Source organism: Microcebus murinus, unplaced genomic scaffold (genome assembly GCF_040939455.1).
Source record: "Microcebus murinus isolate Inina unplaced genomic scaffold, M.murinus_Inina_mat1.0 scaf018_hap2_Mmur4.0, whole genome shotgun sequence".
In the NCBI taxonomy this organism is placed as follows: Eukaryota; Metazoa; Chordata; class Mammalia; order Primates; family Cheirogaleidae; genus Microcebus; species Microcebus murinus.
The window spans coordinates 343,801-360,435 of NW_027438964.1; the positions used below are offsets into that span (position 1 = coordinate 343,801).

The 16,635-nt window shown below is 61.9% G+C and overlaps 4 pseudogenes; all 4 read right to left on the reverse strand.

The window, feature by feature from the left end:
• Nucleotides 1-952: 952 nt before the first annotated feature.
• Nucleotides 953-1,071, reverse strand: LOC142867566 (uncharacterized; annotated as a pseudogene).
• A 3,839-nt stretch (nucleotides 1,072-4,910) lies between these two features.
• Nucleotides 4,911-5,029, reverse strand: LOC142867567 (uncharacterized; annotated as a pseudogene).
• A 3,824-nt stretch (nucleotides 5,030-8,853) lies between these two features.
• LOC142867586 (uncharacterized) lies at nucleotides 8,854-8,972 on the reverse strand (annotated as a pseudogene).
• A 3,834-nt stretch (nucleotides 8,973-12,806) lies between these two features.
• LOC142867569 (uncharacterized) lies at nucleotides 12,807-12,925 on the reverse strand (annotated as a pseudogene).
• Nucleotides 12,926-16,635: the final 3,710 nt, after the last annotated feature.

The window sequence follows — 16,635 nt, forward strand, 5'->3', positions numbered from 1 at the left end:
AATATGCTGGAACAACATGAGAGGTAAATGAATAAGAACACGGGGGGGGGGAGGGGGGCACGGGCAACACATGTCACCTTAATACTTGGACTCCCATCATCTGCTTGAAAAGAGAGAGAAAAGAAAATGCAATAATAGAGATAAGAGACACTTTTTAAAAATAATGAATCCGGCCGGGCGCTGTGGCTCACGCCTGTAATCCTAGCTCTTGGGAGGCCGAGGCGGGCGGATTGCTCAAGGTCAGGAGTTCAAAACCAGCCTGAGCAAGAGCGAGACCCCGTCTCTACTATAAATAGAAAGAAATTAATTGGCCAACTGATATATATATAAAAAATTAGCGGGGCATGGTGGCGCATGCCTGCAGTCCCAGCTACCCGGGAGGCTGAGGCAGAAGGATCACTCGAGCCCAGGAGTTTGAAGTTGCTGTGAGCTAGGCTGACGCCACGGCACTCACTCTAGCCTGGGCAACAAACCGAGACTCTGTCTCAAAAAAAAAAAAAAAAAAAATGAATCCGAAGAGAAAAGTAAAAGGAGGCCTGTGGAGCAGGTCTGGGTGTGACTCCGGATCCCCGAACATCAGGTGCCACCACCAAAGATTCCTACGTGTAGCCCATAGAACCCCAAAAGCAACGGGAGGAGTTCTGGTCACATACTCCCTCAAAATGACATCCTGGCCTTCTTCTGGAACTCCCTCCCCTCTCAGACTCTCAAGGTTTCCTCCAGCGTGTCGGCTCCCACAGAGCAGACCTTTGGTCTGAGACCTGACAGTCCAGAAGCCACGCATGCTGCCGCGTGGCGGCGGTGTCACGGCTCGGGACAAGAGGAGGCCCCACGGTGCGGGCTGGGGCGCCAGGCACCGCGGCGGGCGCTGAGGGTGGGGGTCACCCCCACCCCGGGCCGCCCCCGCACTCCCAGAAACGCGACAGAACCAGAGGCAAAAAAAAAAAGAAGAAGCCTACGGCACCCGGTATTCCCGGGCGGTCTCCCATCCAAGTTCTAACCAGGCCCGACCCTGCTTAGCTTCCGAGACCAGACGGGATCGGGCGCGTTCGGGGTGGTGTGGCCGTGGACGGCGGAGGGCGCCCCTGCCCCGCTCAAGAAGCCGAGCCTCTCTGCGCTTCCCCGCCGCCTCCTCCCGCCCCAGGCCCCGCGCCGGGTCGGGCCTGTTGAGTTCGCCGGGCCGGGTCCCGCGGGCTCCGAGGGACGGGGGTGACAGGCGGGGCGGGCAGGGAGCGGCGGGCCGGGGTTGGGGGCTGTCTCTGTATACACACACACTCACACTCACTCACTCACTCACTCACTCACACTCACACAAGATGCGCCTCCACGGCTGGACCCGCCAAGGTGGAGCCCTTCAAGCCCCCCTCCTCTCCTTGCCTGGCCTCCTTCACCTCCCCGCCCCCCACCCCCAGCGCGCCGGGGCCGCTGACTGCGCACGGGCGGGAGGGGCGGGGCGCTCGCCCTTTGACCCCAGCCAGGGGCCGCCCTCCCCCACAACCCCTTCCAGCTGCTCCCCCCGCCCTGTTGCCCGGCGGCCGCCTATTCCCCCGGGCCAGGGCTGGGGCACAGCGCACGGGGGAGGGGAGCCAGTGTATGGGGCGTCTCTCTCTCTCGGGATGTGTCCCATGGGTGGGGTGGGGTGGCGTGGTTTGTGGGGCGCTGAAGAAATCAGTCCCCTCCATCTCCTCCCTCTGGAAAACACCCAAGCCCTTGGAGAACTGCCCGCACCTCTACCTACCGTGGGGGCCGGGACCCTCCTCTGTGTCCTCCTGTGGCCCAGTCCAAGGGGCCTGGGCCTGGCCGGGGCTGCATTGGACCCCGACCACCCTGGCGTGTGGACTCGCTAAAAATCGGCGATTAGATATTGGATTCCAGCGTCATTGAGGTCATTTCACTAATGAGTGCACCGCAAAGAGTTTCCTAATCCATCTGTGAGGGTGGCAACCGAAAGAGAATTTTAGAGCTGACGGAATAGGCGAGGAAAGGCATAGGAGATTTCCACACCCAGTAAGGAAGCCTTTCCCGAAGTGGAAGAAAGAAAGGAGCAAACAGAGACACCGGTAGCCCGCCCGGATCAGAGTCTGCCCCTGAGAGAAAGTACCCTGACCAGGTTCACCCGTGGGTGGGTCGCGAGCTAGCGGCATTCAGAAGAGCGAGGCCCGCAGTCTGTGCAGAAGACACCTGCACTCGGGTGTGTGTGGCGGCACAATTCACAAGCAGCTCCAGATGTTAAACCAAGGAGAAGCCAGGGAGTTCCCAACGCCCCAGGTGTCCTCAGCCCACGACTGGCTGCTGTGGGAATGCGAAGCCCGGCTCCTTGTCTCAGAGCGGGGCAACCAGGAGGTGTGATGTCCACCCCGGCGTTCCCAGGAGGATCAGACTGAAGCTGGGACTTGGCCTGAAAGTGTCCCCTCGCATGGCCACCCCCTTCCCCTTCCTGCTCCTCTACTCCTGGTGCCCCTCCATCCAGGGGCCAGACCTTAAAGAGTCACCCGCAAGAGAATCCTGGTCCCAAAGGAGCCTTCTGGGGGACCCCTGCTGAGAGAGGTTGTGGGCATGGCCCGCTGGGGCTCTGCCCGACCCAGGGCTGAGAGATGCAACCTCCCAGCTCTGGGTCCCTGCAGGAAGTGTTGGCAAGCACAGGGCCGGTCCTCCAAAGGCCCAGGTGCAGGGAGCCCAGGCCAAACAGCCTGTGGAAGAAGCCACATGCTGTGCCACCCCGGGGAACACGACTGCAGGCCACGGCCCTTCCCACCCCCTCCTCCTCCTCCTCCTCCTCCTCCTCCTCCTCCTCCTCCAACCCCGCCCCCGCCCCCGCCCCCACATGGCACAGGGCCCAGAGACACCTCAGACACTTGCTACCCAAAGTGCAAAGGGCATCAGTTGCTCCTCCAAACCCCCCCCCAGCCCAGCAGACCGCGTTGTCCAGCCAGCCCCCGGGCCTCCCTGGGGTGCCCAGCACAAAAGTGCAGACACCCACCGGACCCTCAATCTCAGTTTTCGGATGTTTTTGCCACTCTGAGGACCCGCAGGCCAGCTGGGCCTTCTGGCAGGACAGAGAGCCCCGGAATCCGACGTGGAGAGCTGGGTATACGTCCCCATGAGGAGGCGGCCCCCACCTCCGCGGCTATCCCCTTGCGGGCAGCGGCAGCCGCGGGGCCTCAGAGAAGACACCAGGCTGGGCCCCCACGGCACAGCGGGAGCACGTCCCCCGCAGGCCACTTAGCGACGGCGGCCAGCCGGCGGACGGTTGGGTTGCGCGAGACGCTGCGGCCGCCCTGCTACCGGGTTCCTGGGAGGGCGTCCTGGAACCAGCGTCCACACCAAGCCCTTGGAAGGCCCAGGCGACGGAGGAGCCCCGTCAGGCAGGGGCCGAGGACGGTGACGGCCCGGGCGGGGAGGAGCGTGTCAGGCAGGGGCAGAGGACGGTGACAGGTGATAGGCCGGGCGGGAAGGAGTCAGTCAGGCAGGGGCCGTGGAGGAGACGGGCTGGGTAAGGGTTAGGGTTAGTGTCAGGGCACAAGTCACAATCGCAAAGACCTGGAAGCCACCCGAGTGCCCATCGACCCACGAGTGGGTAAGTAAAATGTGGCGCGTGGACACCACGGAGTGCTATTCGGCTATGAGGAGCAGCGGTGAGGGGGCACCTCTCGTGGTTCTCCTGGCCAGAGCTGGAACCCGTTCCAGTAAGCCAAGTATCCCAAGAATGGACACACGAGCACCACGTGCTCGCGCTCACCAGCAAATGGGTACGAACCGATGGACACCTAAGTGGACACAGAGGAATCACCTTCTTCGGGTGGGTGTCGGGCGGGTGGGGGGAGGGGATGGGCATACACATCCATTAGGAATGGGGTGGGTGCGCACCGACTGGGGGATGGGCGCACTTGAAGCTCTGACCCGAGGGGGGAGGCTGGGAGAGGGCAACGCACCCGACCTTAACATTGGTGCCCCCACAATATGCTGGAACAACATGAGAGGTAAATGAATAAGAACACGGGGGGGGGGGAGGGGGGCACGGGCAACACATGTCACCTTAATACTTGGACTCCCATCATCTGCTTGAAAAGAGAGAGAAAAGAAAATGCAATAATAGAGATAAGAGACACTTTTTAAAAATAATGAATCCGGCCGGGCGCTGTGGCTCACGCCTGTAATCCTAGCTCTTGGGAGGCCGAGGCGGGCGGATTGCTCAAGGTCAGGAGTTCAAAACCAGCCTGAGCAAGAGCGAGACCCCGTCTCTACTATAAATAGAAAGAAATTAATTGGCCAACTGATATATATATAAAAAATTAGCGGGGCATGGTGGCGCATGCCTGCAGTCCCAGCTACCCGGGAGGCTGAGGCAGAAGGATCACTCGAGCCCAGGAGTTTGAAGTTGCTGTGAGCTAGGCTGACGCCACGGCACTCACTCTAGCCTGGGCAACAAACCGAGACTCTGTCTCAAAAAAAAAAAAAAAAAAAATGAATCCGAAGAGAAAAGTAAAAGGAGGCCTGTGGAGCAGGTCTGGGTGTGACTCCGGATCCCCGAACATCAGGTGCCACCACCAAAGATTCCTACGTGTAGCCCATAGAACCCCAAAAGCAACGGGAGGAGTTCTGGTCACATACTCCCTCAAAATGACATCCTGGCCTTCTTCTGGAACTCCCTCCCCTCTCAGACTCTCAAGGTTTCCTCCAGCGTGTCGGCTCCCACAGAGCAGACCTTTGGTCTGAGACCTGACAGTCCAGAAGCCACGCATGCTGCCGCGTGGCGGCGGTGTCACGGCTCGGGACAAGAGGAGGCCCCACGGTGCGGGCTGGGGCGCCAGGCACCGCGGCGGGCGCTGAGGGTGGGGGTCACCCCCACCCCGGGCCGCCCCCGCACTCCCAGAAACGCGACAGAACCAGAGGCAAAAAAAAAAAGAAGAAGCCTACGGCACCCGGTATTCCCGGGCGGTCTCCCATCCAAGTTCTAACCAGGCCCGACCCTGCTTAGCTTCCGAGACCAGACGGGATCGGGCGCGTTCGGGGTGGTGTGGCCGTGGACGGCGGAGGGCGCCCCTGCCCCGCTCAAGAAGCCGAGCCTCTCTGCGCTTCCCCGCCGCCTCCTCCCGCCCCAGGCCCCGCGCCGGGTCGGGCCTGTTGAGTTCGCCGGCCGGGTCCCGCGGGCTCCGAGGGACGGGGGTGACAGGCGGGGCGGGCAGGGAGCGGCGGGCCGGGGTTGGGGGCTGTCTCTGTATACACACACACTCACACTCACTCACTCACTCACTCACTCACACTCACACAAGATGCGCCTCCACGGCTGGACCCGCCAAGGTGGAGCCCTTCAAGCCCCCCTCCTCTCCTTGCCTGGCCTCCTTCACCTCCCCGCCCCCCACCCCCAGCGCGCCGGGGCCGCTGACTGCGCACGGGCGGGAGGGGCGGGGCGCTCGCCCTTTGACCCCAGCCAGGGGCCGCCCTCCCCCACAACCCCTTCCAGCTGCTCCCCCCGCCCTGTTGCCCGGCGGCCGCCTATTCCCCCGGGCCAGGGCTGGGGCACAGCGCACGGGGGAGGGGAGCCAGTGTATGGGGCGTCTCTCTCTCTCGGGATGTGTCCCATGGGTGGGGTGGGGTGGCGTGGTTTGTGGGGCGCTGAAGAAATCAGTCCCCTCCATCTCCTCCCTCTGGAAAACACCCAAGCCCTTGGAGAACTGCCCGCACCTCTACCTACCGTGGGGGCCGGGACCCTCCTCTGTGTCCTCCTGTGGCCCAGTCCAAGGGGCCTGGGCCTGGCCGGGGCTGCATTGGACCCCGACCACCCTGGCGTGTGGACTCGCTAAAAATCGGCGATTAGATATTGGATTCCAGCGTCATTGAGGTCATTTCACTAATGAGTGCACCGCAAAGAGTTTCCTAATCCATCTGTGAGGGTGGCAACCGAAAGAGAATTTTAGAGCTGACGGAATAGGCGAGGAAAGGCATAGGAGATTTCCACACCCAGTAAGGAAGCCTTTCCCGAAGTGGAAGAAAGAAAGGAGCAAACAGAGACACCGGTAGCCCGCCCGGATCAGAGTCTGCCCCTGAGAGAAAGTACCCTGACCAGGTTCACCCGTGGGTGGGTCGCGAGCTAGCGGCATTCAGAAGAGCGAGGCCCGCAGTCTGTGCAGAAGACACCTGCACTCGGGTGTGTGTGGCGGCACAATTCACAAGCAGCTCCAGATGTTAAACCAAGGAGAAGCCAGGGAGTTCCCAACGCCCCAGGTGTCCTCAGCCCACGACTGGCTGCTGTGGGAATGCGAAGCCCGGCTCCTTGTCTCAGAGCGGGGCAACCAGGAGGTGTGATGTCCACCCCGGCGTTCCCAGGAGGATCAGACTGAAGCTGGGACTTGGCCTGAAAGTGTCCCCTCGCATGGCCACCCCCTTCCCCTTCCTGCTCCTCTACTCCTGGTGCCCCTCCATCCAGGGGCCAGACCTTAAAGAGTCACCCGCAAGAGAATCCTGGTCCCAAAGGAGCCTTCTGGGGGACCCCTGCTGAGAGAGGTTGTGGGCATGGCCCGCTGGGGCTCTGCCCGACCCAGGGCTGAGAGATGCAACCTCCCAGCTCTGGGTCCCTGCAGGAAGTGTTGGCAAGCACAGGGCCGGTCCTCCAAAGGCCCAGGTGCAGGGAGCCCAGGCCAAACAGCCTGTGGAAGAAGCCACATGCTGTGCCACCCCGGGGAACACGACTGCAGGCCACGGCCCTTCCCACCCCCTCCTCCTCCTCCTCCTCCTCCTCCTCCTCCTCCAACCCCGCCCCCGCCCCCGCCCCCACATGGCACAGGGCCCAGAGACACCTCAGACACTTGCTACCCAAAGTGCAAAGGGCATCAGTTGCTCCTCCAAACCCCCCCCCAGCCCAGCAGACCGCGTTGTCCAGCCAGCCCCCGGGCCTCCCTGGGGTGCCCAGCACAAAAGTGCAGACACCCACCGGACCCTCAATCTAAGTTTTCGGATGTTTTTGCCACTCTGAGGACCCGCAGGCCAGCTGGGCCTTCTGGCAGGACAGAGAGCCCCGGAATCCGACGTGGAGAGCTGGGTATACGTCCCCATGAGGAGGCGGTCCCCACCTCCGCGGCTATCCCCTTGCGGGCAGCGGCAGCCGCGGGGCCTCAGAGAAGACACCAGGCTGGGCCCCCACGGCACAGCGGGAGCACGTCCCCCGCAGGCCACTTAGCGACGGCGGCCAGCCGGCGGACGGTTGGGTTGCGCGAGACGCTGCGGCCGCCCTGCTACCGGGTTCCTGGGAGGGCGTCCTGGAACCAGCGTCCACACCAAGCCCTTGGAAGGCCCAGGCGACGGAGGAGCCCCGTCAGGCAGGGGCCGAGGACGGTGACGGCCCGGGCGGGGAGGAGCGTGTCAGGCAGGGGCAGAGGACGGTGACAGGTGATAGGCCGGGCGGGAAGGAGTCAGTCAGGCAGGGGCCGTGGAGGAGACTGGCTGGGTAAGGGTTAGGGTTAGTGTCAGGGCACAAGTCACAATCGCAAAGACCTGGAAGCCACCCGAGTGCCCATCGACCCACGAGTGGGTAAGTAAAATGTGGCCCGTGGACACCACGGAGTGCTATTCGGCTATGAGGAGCAGCGGTGAGGGGGCACCTCTCGTGGTTCTCCTGGCCAGAGCTGGAACCCGTTCCAGTAAGCCAAGTATCCCAAGAATGGACACACGAGCACCACGTGCTCTCGCTCACCAGCAAATGGGTACGAACCGATGGACACCTAAGTGGACACAGAGGAATCACCTTCTTCGGGTGGGTGTCGGGCGGGTGGGGGGAGGGGATGGGCATACACATCCATTAGGAATGGGGTGGGTACGCACCGACTGGGGGATGGGCGCACTTGAAGCTCTGACCCGAGGGGGGAGGCTGGGAGAGGGCAACGCACCCGACCTTTACATTGGTGCCCCCACAATATGCTGGAACAACATGAGACGTAAATGAATAAGAACATGGGGGGGGAGGGGGGCACGGGCAACACATGTCACCTTAACACTTGGACTCCCATCATCTGCTTGAAAAGAGAGAGAAAAGAAAATGCAATAATAGAGATAAGAGACACTTTTTAAAAATAATGAATCCGGCCGGGCGCTGTGGCTCACGCCTGTAATCCTAGCTCTTGGGAGGCCGAGGCGGGCGGATTGCTCAAGGTCAGGAGTTCAAAACCAGCCTGAGCAAGAGCGAGACCCCGTCTCTACTATAAATAGAAAGAAATTAATTGGCCAACTGATATATATATAAAAAATTAGCGGGGCATGGTGGCGCATGCCTGCAGTCCCAGCTACCCGGGAGGCTGAGGCAGAAGGATCACTCGAGCCCAGGCGTTTGAAGTTGCTGTGAGCTAGGCTGACGCCACGGCACTCACTCTAGCCTGGGCAACAAACCGAGACTCTGTCTCAAAAAAAAAAAAAATGAATCCGAAGAGAAAAGTAAAAGGAGGCCTGTGGAGCAGGTCTGGGTGTGACTCCGGATCCCCGAACATCAGGTGCCACCACCAAAGATTCCTACGTGTAGCCCATAGAACCCCAAAAGCAACGGGAGGAGTTCTGGTCACATACTCCCTCAAAATGACATCCTGGCCTTCTTCTGGAACTCCCTCCCCTCTCAGACTCTCGAGGTTTCCTCCAGCGTGTCGGCTCCCACAGAGCAGACCTTTGGTCTGAGACCTGACTGTCCAGAAGCCAGGCATGCTGCCGCGTGGCGGCGGTGTCACGGCTCGGGACAAGAGGAAGCCCCACGGTGCGGGCTGGGGCGCCAGGCACCGCGGCGGGCGCCGAGGGTGGGGGTCACCCCCACCCCGGGCCGCCCCCGCACTCCCAGAAACGCGACAGAACCAGAGGCAAAAAAAAAAAAGAAGAAGCCTACGGCACCCGGTATTCCGGGGCGGTCTCCCATCCAAGTTCTAACCAGGCCCGACCCTGCTTAGCTTCCGAGACCAGACGGGATCGGGCGCGTTCGGGGTGGTGTGGCCGTGGACGGCGGAGGGCGCCCCTGCCCCGCTCAAGAAGCCGAGCCTCTCTGCGCTTCCCCGCCGCCTCCTCCCGCCCCAGGCCCCGCGCCGGGTCGGGCCTGTTGAGTTCGCCGGCCGGGTCCCGCGGGCTCTGAGGGACGGGGGTGACAGGCGGGGCGGGCAGGGAGCGGCGGGCCGGGGTTGGGGGCTGTCTCTGTATACACACACACTCACACTCACACTCACTCACTCACTCACACTCACACTCACACAAGATGCGCCTCCACGGCTGGACCCGCCAAGGTGGAGACCTTCAAGCCCCCCTCCTCTCCTCGCCTGGCCTCCTTCACCTCCCCGCCCCCCACCCCCAGCGCGCCGGGGCCGCTGACTGCGCACGGGCGGGAGGGGCGGGGCGCTCGCCCTTTGACCCCAGCCAGGGGCGGCCCTCCCCCACAACCCCTTTCAGCTGCGCCCCCCACCCTGTGGCCTGGCGGCCGCCTATTCCCCCGGGCCAGGGCTGGGGCACAGCGCACGGGGGAGGGGAGCCAGTGTATGGGGCGTCTCTCTCTCTCGGGATGTGTCCCATGGGTGGGGTGGGGTGGCGTGGTTTGTGGGGCGCTGAAGAAATCAGTCCCCTCCATCTCCTCCCTCTGGAAAACACCCAAGCCCTTGGAGAACTGCCCGCACCGCTACCGTGGGGGCCGGGACCCTCCTCTGTGTCCTCCTGTGGCCCAGTCCAAGGGGCCTGGGCCTGGCCGGGGCTGCATTGGACCCCAACCACCCTGGCGTGTGGACTCGCTTAAAAATCGGCGATTAGATATTGGATTCCAGCGTCATTGAGGTCATTTCACTAATGAGTGCACCGCAAAGAGTTTCCTAATCCATCTGTGAGGGTGGCAACTGAAAGAGAATTTTAGAGCTGACAGGATAGGCGAGGAAAGGCATAGGAGATTTCCACACCCAGTAAGGAAGCCTTTCCCGAAGTGGAAGAAAGAAAGGAGCAAACAGAGACACCGGTAGCCCGCCCGGATCAGAGTCTGCCCCCGAGAGAAAGTACCCTGACCAGGTTCACCCGTGGGTGGGTCGCGAGCTAGCGGCATTCAGAAGAGCGAGGCCCGCAGTCTGTGCAGAAGACACCTGCACTCGGGTGTGTGTGGCGGCACAATTCACAAGCAGCTCCAGATGTTAATCCAAGGAGAAGCCAGGGAGTTCCCAACGCCCCAGGTGTCCTCAGCCCACGACTGGCTGCTGTGGGAATGCGAAGCCCGGCTCCTTGTCTCAGAGCGGGGCAACCAGGAGGTGTGATGTCCACCCCGGCGTTCCCAGGAGGATCAGACTGAAGCTGGGACTTGGCCTGAAAGTGTCCCCTCGCATGGCCACCCCCTTCCCCTTCCTGCTCCTCTACTCCTGGTGCCCCTCCATCCAGGGGCCAGACCTTAAAGAGTCACCCGCAAGAGAATCCTGGTCCCAAAGGAGCCTTCTGGGGGACCCCTGCTGAGAGAGGTTGTGGGCATGGCCCGCTGGGGCTCTGCCCGACCCAGGGCTGAGAGATGCAACCTCCCAGCTCTGGGTCCCTGCAGGAAGTGTTGGCAAGCACAGGGCCAGTCCTCCAAAGGCCCAGGTGCAGGGAGCCCAGGCCAAGCAGCCTGTGGAAGAAGCCACATGCTGTGCCACCCCGGGGAACACGACTGCAGGCCAAGGCCCTTCCCACCTCCTCCTCCTCCTCCTCCTCCTCCTCCTCCTCCTCCCACCCCGCCCCCGCCCCCGCCCCCACATGGCACAGGGCCCAGAGACACCTCAGACACTTGCTACCCAAAGTGCAAAGGGCATCAGTTGCTCCTCCAAACCCCCCCCCTGCCCAGCAGACCGCGTTGTCCAGCCAGCCCCCGGGCCTCCCTGGGGTGCCCAGCACAAAAGTGCAGACACCCACCGGACCCTCCATCTCAGTTTTCGGATGTTTTTGCCACTCTAAGGACCCGCAGGCCAGCTGGGCCTTCTGGCAGGACAGAGAGCCCCGGAATCCGACTTGGACAGCTGGGTATAAGTCCCCATGAGGAGGCGGTCCCCACCTCCGCGGCTATCCCCTTGCGGGGAGCGGCAGCCGCGGGGCCTCAGAGAAGACACCAGGCTGGGCCCCCACGGCACAGCGGGAGCACGTCCCCCGCAGGCCACTTAGCGACGGCGGCCAGCCGGCGGACGGTTGGGTTGCGCGAGACGCTGCGGCCGCCCTGCTACCGGGTTCCTGGGAGGGCGTCCTGGAACCAGCGTCCACACCAAGCCCTTGGAAGGCCCAGGCGACGGAGGAGCCCCGTCAGGCAGGGGCCGAGGACGGTGACGGCCCGGGCGGGGAGGAGCGTGTCAGGCAGGGGCAGAGGACGGTGACAGGTGATAGGCCGGGCGGGAAGGAGTCAGTCAGGCAGGGGCCGTGGAGGAGACTGGCTGGGTAAGGGTTAGGGTTAGTGTCAGGGCACAAGTCACAATCGCAAAGTCCTGGAAGCCACCCGAGTGCCCATCGACCCACGAGTGGGTAAGTAAAATGTGGCCCGTGGACACCACGGAGTGCTATTCGGCTATGAGGAGCAGCGGTGAGGGGGCACCTCTTGTGGTTCTCCTGGCCAGAGCTGGAACCCGTTCCAGTAAGCCAGGTATCCCAAGAATGGACACACGAGCACCACGTGAGCGCGCTCACCAGCAAATGGGTACGAACCGATGGACACCTAAGTGGACACAGAGGAATCACCTTCTTCGGGTGGGTGTCGGGCGGGTGGGGGGAGGGGATGGGCATACACATCCATTAGGAATGCGGTGGGTACGCACCGACTGGGGGATGGGCGCACTTGAAGCTCTGACCCGAGGGGGGAGGCTGGGAGAGGGCAACGCACCCGACCTTTACATTGGTGCCCCCACAATATGCTGGAACAACATGAGACGTAAATGAATAAGAACATGGGGGGGGAGGGGGGCACGGGCAACACATGTCACCTTAACACTTGGACTCCCATCATCTGCTTGAAAAGAGAGAGAAAAGAAAATGCAATAATAGAGATAAGAGACACTTTTTAAAAATAATGAATCCGGCCGGGCGCTGTGGCTCACGCCTGTAATCCTAGCTCTTGGGAGGCCGAGGCGGGCGGATTGCTCAAGGTCAGGAGTTCAAAACCAGCCTGAGCAAGAGCGAGACCCCGTCTCTACTATAAATAGAAAGAAATTAATTGGCCAACTGATATATATATAAAAAATTAGCGGGGCATGGTGGCGCATGCCTGCAGTCCCAGCTACCCGGGAGGCTGAGGCAGAAGGATCACTCGAGCCCAGGCGTTTGAAGTTGCTGTGAGCTAGGCTGACGCCACGGCACTCACTCTAGCCTGGGCAACAAACCGAGACTCTGTCTCAAAAAAAAAAAAAAAAAAAAAAATGAATCCGAAGAGAAAAGTAAAAGGAGGCCTGTGGAGCAGGTCTGGGTGTGACTCCGGATCCCCGAACATCAGGTGCCACCACCAAAGATTCCTACGTGTAGCCCATAGAACCCCAAAAGCAACGGGAGGAGTTCTGGTCACATACTCCCTCAAAATGACATCCTGGCCTTCTTCTGGAACTCCCTCCCCTCTCAGACTCTCGAGGTTTCCTCCAGCGTGTCGGCTCCCACAGAGCAGACCTTTGGTCTGAGACCTGACTGTCCAGAAGCCAGGCATGCTGCCGCGTGGCGGCGGTGTCACGGCTCGGGACAAGAGGAGGCCCCACGGTGCGGGCTGGGGCGCCAGGCACCGCGGCGGGCGCCGAGGGTGGGGGTCACCCCCACCCCGGGCCGCCCCCGCACTCCCAGAAACGCGACAGAACCAGAGGCAAAAAAAAAAAAGAAGAAGCCTACGGCACCCGGTATTCCCGGGCGGTCTCCCATCCAAGTTCTAACCAGGCCCGACCCTGCTTAGCTTCCGAGACCAGACGGGATCGGGCGCGTTCGGGGTGGTGTGGCCGTGGACGGCGGAGGGCGCCCCTGCCCCGCTCAAGAAGCCGAGCCTCTCTGCGCTTCCCCGCCGCCTCCTCCCGCCCCAGGCCCCGCGCCGGGTCGGGCCTGTTGAGTTCGCCGGGCCGGGTCCCGCGGGCTCCGAGGGACGGGGGTGACAGGCGGGGCGGGCAGGGAGCGGCGGGCCGGGGTTGGGGGCTGTCTCTGTATACACACACACTCACACTCACACTCACTCACTCACTCACACTCACACAAGATGCGCCTCCACGGCTGGACCCGCCAAGGTGGAGCCCTTCAAGCCCCCCTCCTCTCCTTGCCTGGCCTCCTTCACCTCCCCGCCCCCCACCCCCAGCGCGCCGGGGCCGCTGACTGCGCACGGGCGGGAGGGGCGGGGCGCTCGCCCTTTGACCCCAGCCAGGGGCCGCCCTCCCCCACAACCCCTTCCAGCTGCTCCCCCCGCCCTGTTGCCCGGCGGCCGCCTATTCCCCCGGGCCAGGGCTGGGGCACAGCGCACGGGGGAGGGGAGCCAGTGTATGGGGCGTCTCTCTCTCTCGGGATGTGTCCCATGGGTGGGGTGGGGTGGCGTGGTTTGTGGGGCGCTGAAGAAATCAGTCCCCTCCATCTCCTCCCTCTGGAAAACACCCAAGCCCTTGGAGAACTGCCCGCACCTCTACCTACCGTGGGGGCCGGGACCCTCCTCTGTGTCCTCCTGTGGCCCAGTCCAAGGGGCCTGGGCCTGGCCGGGGCTGCATTGGACCCCGACCACCCTGGCGTGTGGACTCGCTAAAAATCGGCGATTAGATATTGGATTCCAGCGTCATTGAGGTCATTTCACTAATGAGTGCACCGCAAAGAGTTTCCTAATCCATCTGTGAGGGTGGCAACCGAAAGAGAATTTTAGAGCTGAGGGAATAGGCGAGGAAAGGCATAGGAGATTTCCACACCCAGTAAGGAAGCCTTTCCCGAAGTGGAAGAAAGAAAGGAGCAAACAGAGACACCGGTAGCCCGCCCGGATCAGAGTCTGCCCCTGAGAGAAAGTACCCTGACCAGGTTCACCCGTGGGTGGGTCGCGAGCTAGCGGCATTCAGAAGAGCGAGGCCCGCAGTCTGTGCAGAAGACACCTGCACTCGGGTGTGTGTGGCGGCACAATTCACAAGCAGCTCCAGATGTTAAACCAAGGAGAAGCCAGGGAGTTCCCAACGCCCCAGGTGTCCTCAGCCCACGACTGGCTGCTGTGGGAATGCGAAGCCCGGCTCCTTGTCTCAGAGCGGGGCAACCAGGAGGTGTGATGTCCACCCCGGCGTTCCCAGGAGGATCAGACTGAAGCTGGGACTTGGCCTGAAAGTGTCCCCTCGCATGGCCACCCCCTTCCCCTTCCTGCTCCTCTACTCCTGGTGCCCCTCCATCCAGGGGCCAGACCTTAAAGAGTCACCCGCAAGAGAATCCTGGTCCCAAAGGAGCCTTCTGGGGGACCCCTGCTGAGAGAGGTTGTGGGCATGGCCCGCTGGGGCTCTGCCCGACCCAGGGCTGAGAGATGCAACCTCCCAGCTCTGGGTCCCTGCAGGAAGTGTTGGCAAGCACAGGGCCGGTCCTCCAAAGGCCCAGGTGCAGGGAGCCCAGGCCAAACAGCCTGTGGAAGAAGCCACATGCTGTGCCACCCCGGGGAACACGACTGCAGGCCACGGCCCTTCCCACCCCCTCCTCCTCCTCCTCCTCCTCCTCCTCCTCCTCCTCCTCCTCCTCCAACCCCGCCCCCGCCCCCGCCCCCACATGGCACAGGGCCCAGAGACACCTCAGACACTTGCTACCCAAAGTGCAAAGGGCATCAGTTGCTCCTCCAAACCCCCCCCCAGCCCAGCAGACCGCGTTGTCCAGCCAGCCCCCGGGCCTCCCTGGGGTGCCCAGCACAAAAGTGCAGACACCCACCGGACCCTCAATCTCAGTTTTCGGATGTTTTTGCCACTCTGAGGACCCGCAGGCCAGCTGGGCCTTCTGGCAGGACAGAGAGCCCCGGAATCCGACGTGGAGAGCTGGGTATACGTCCCCATGAGGAGGCGGCCCCCACCTCCGCGGCTATCCCCTTGCGGGCAGCGGCAGCCGCGGGGCCTCAGAGAAGACACCAGGCTGGGCCCCCACGGCACAGCGGGAGCACGTCCCCCGCAGGCCACTTAGCGACGGCGGCCAGCCGGCGGACGGTTGGGTTGCGCGAGACGCTGCGGCCGCCCTGCTACCGGGTTCCTGGGAGGGCGTCCTGGAACCAGCGTCCACACCAAGCCCTTGGAAGGCCCAGGCGACGGAGGAGCCCCGTCAGGCAGGGGCCGAGGACGGTGACGGCCCGGGCGGGGAGGAGCGTGTCAGGCAGGGGCAGAGGACGGTGACAGGTGATAGGCCGGGCGGGAAGGAGTCAGTCAGGCAGGGGCCGTGGAGGAGACGGGCTGGGTAAGGGTTAGGGTTAGTGTCAGGGCACAAGTCACAATCGCAAAGACCTGGAAGCCACCCGAGTGCCCATCGACCCACGAGTGGGTAAATAAAATGTGGCGCGTGGACACCACGGAGTGCTATTCGGCTATGAGGAGCAGCGGTGAGGGGGCACCTCTCGTGGTTCTCCTGGCCAGAGCTGGAACCCGTTCCAGTAAGCCAAGTATCCCAAGAATGGACACACGAGCACCACGTGCTCGCGCTCACCAGCAAATGGGTACGAACCGATGGACACCTAAGTGGACACAGAGGAATCACCTTCTTCGGGTGGGTGTCGGGCGGGTGGGGGGAGGGGATGGGCATACACATCCATTAGGAATGGGGTGGGTGCGCACCGACTGGGGGATGGGCGCACTTGAAGCTCTGACCCGAGGGGGGAGGCTGGGAGAGGGCAACGCACCCGACCTTAACATTGGTGCCCCCACAATATGCTGGAACAACATGAGAGGTAAATGAATAAGAACACGGGGGGGGGAGGGGGGCACGGGCAACACATGTCACCTTAATACTTGGACTCCCATCATCTGCTTGAAAAGAGAGAGAAAAGAAAATGCAATAATAGAGATAAGAGACACTTTTTTTTTTTTTATTTATTTTTTTTTTTTTGAGTAGTATTCCATTGTAAAGAGACACTTTTTAAAAATAATGAATCCGGCCGGGCGCTGTGGCTCACGCCTGTAATCCTAGCTCTTGGGAGGCCGAGGCGGGCGGATTGCTCAAGGTCAGGAGTTCAAAACCAGCCTGAGCAAGAGCGAGACCCCGTCTCTACTATAAATAGAAAGAAATTAATTGGCCAACTGATATATATATAAAAAATTAGCGGGGCATGGTGGCGCATGCCTGCAGTCCCAGCTACCCGGGAGGCTGAGGCAGAAGGATCACTCGAGCCCAGGCGTTTGAAGTTGCTGTGAGCTAGGCTGACGCCACGGCACTCACTCTAGCCTGGGCAACAAACCGAGACTCTGTCTCAAAAAAAAAAAAAAAAAAAAAATGAATCCGAAGAGAAAAGTAAAAGGAGGCCTGTGGAGCAGGTCTGGGTGTGACTCCGGATCCCCGAACATCAGGTGCCACCACCAAAGATTCCTACGTGTAGCCCATAGAACCCCAAAAGCAACGGGAGGAGTTCTGGTCACATACTCCCTCAAAATGACATCCTGGCCTTCTTCTGGAACTCCCTCCCCTCTCAGACTCTCAAGGTTTCCTCCAGCGTGTCGGCTCCCACAGAGCAGACCTTTGGTCTGAGAC